General features: G+C 34.9%; 1 non-coding gene across 1 annotated transcript; it reads right to left on the reverse strand.

Annotated features, from left to right (window-relative positions):
- Nucleotides 1-1,119: 1,119 nt before the first annotated feature.
- TRNAF-GAA lies at nucleotides 1,120-1,192 on the reverse strand. The gene has a single exon. It is a non-coding gene; the product is annotated as a tRNA-Phe (tRNA).
- Nucleotides 1,193-1,478: the final 286 nt, after the last annotated feature.

Genomic DNA, 1,478 nt, shown 5'->3' on the forward strand with positions numbered 1-1,478 from the left:
TCAAAGACCTGACGTTTGATGTTGACCCTTTTGAAGAAAGAGCCACACGATCGAACAGCTCGAAACATCGCGGTAACTTTGAGAACTCTATCACACACATGAAAGGACGTGTCGAAGAGTTAGACATTACCCAAAACATCATAGTAAAACTCTTCAGCGATTAGACAAAAGACTTTAGGACAACTACACCAAAAATTCATTGTTGTCCAACGGTTTGGATATTTGGCTTTCACCTAGGAGATTCTGGTTTGATTCTCTGAAATTGAATATTATTTTCTTATTTCTTTCTATTTTATAGTTTCATCTTTTGTCACCAATTATATTTAAACTTTACCTCATTCTGAGGGCACTGTAATGGTCAAGTTCAATAGTATCTTAGATTAAAAAGACTTTTATGAACATCGTACCTATGTTAGTGTTATGTTATAGATATTTGTTTCAATTTCAACAAGTGGGGTTGAGGTGATTCAAATGGTTAATGCAATAATCCGGCTATTTTCGAGGTCTCTCTTGTTGAACGCCATCATGGTTTAGATGTGCACCCGAGTGAGTTTGACAAGGAGACCCAAATTTAAACTTTACCTACGTTTGAGAGGCACTATAATGGTCAAGTTCAATGGTATTTTAGATTAAAAAAACTTTTATGAACTTTGTACCTTTGTTAGTGTTACTTTTTACCTTTGTTAGTGTTATGTTATAGACATTTGGTCAAGTTCAACAAGTGGGGTTGAGGTGATTCAAATGGTTAATGCCACTTTATTTGATTCAAATTGTTAATGTGATAATCCAGTTGAATAGTTACAGGTTATTTCCAAGGTCTCTCTTATTGAACGCCAACAAGACTGGAATGATTGAGATGAGCACGGAGTGAGTTTGACCAAATTGAAATAAAATCACTAAAAAAAATGCACGGAGTGAGTTTGACCAAATTGAAATAAAATCACTAAAAAAAATGCCTTATGACACTTCCTTCAACTCAAAGGGCGGTAAATAAAGGATTCCAAGAACTGGACGTGTCATCTGTGTTAGAAGAACGACCGCATTAGAGCAAGTCATGAGGAGGATAGAAGATGCGGTGAACTCTTAAAGAATAGTCAAATTGTGCAACACAAACCCACATGCGGTGAACATGAATCGAACACATGACCTTTAGATCTTCAATCTGACACTCTCCCAACTGAGCTATCCCCGCAATCATTAGAAATCAAAATTCATCAGTAAAGATATTTTCATTGATTCATTGAGATTTTAAAAAGAAATAATGACTAATTTTTTATTGAATAGTCAGGTTATGCAAATAGAAACAGGTGCGGTTAACGGGGAGATCGAACACATGACCTTCAAATAAATCTGACGCTCTCCAAACTGAGCTATCCTCGCTAACATTAAAAATGAAAGTTTTGATGTAAAGATCTTTCCGCTAATTAATTGAAATTTTAGAAAGAAATGATCACTAATTTTTGATTGAATAGTCAAAT

Source organism: Cucurbita moschata, unplaced genomic scaffold (assembly GCF_002738365.1).
Source record: "Cucurbita moschata cultivar Rifu unplaced genomic scaffold, Cmos_1.0 Cmo_Scf00253, whole genome shotgun sequence".
NCBI classification, from domain to species: domain Eukaryota; kingdom Viridiplantae; phylum Streptophyta; class Magnoliopsida; order Cucurbitales; family Cucurbitaceae; genus Cucurbita; species Cucurbita moschata.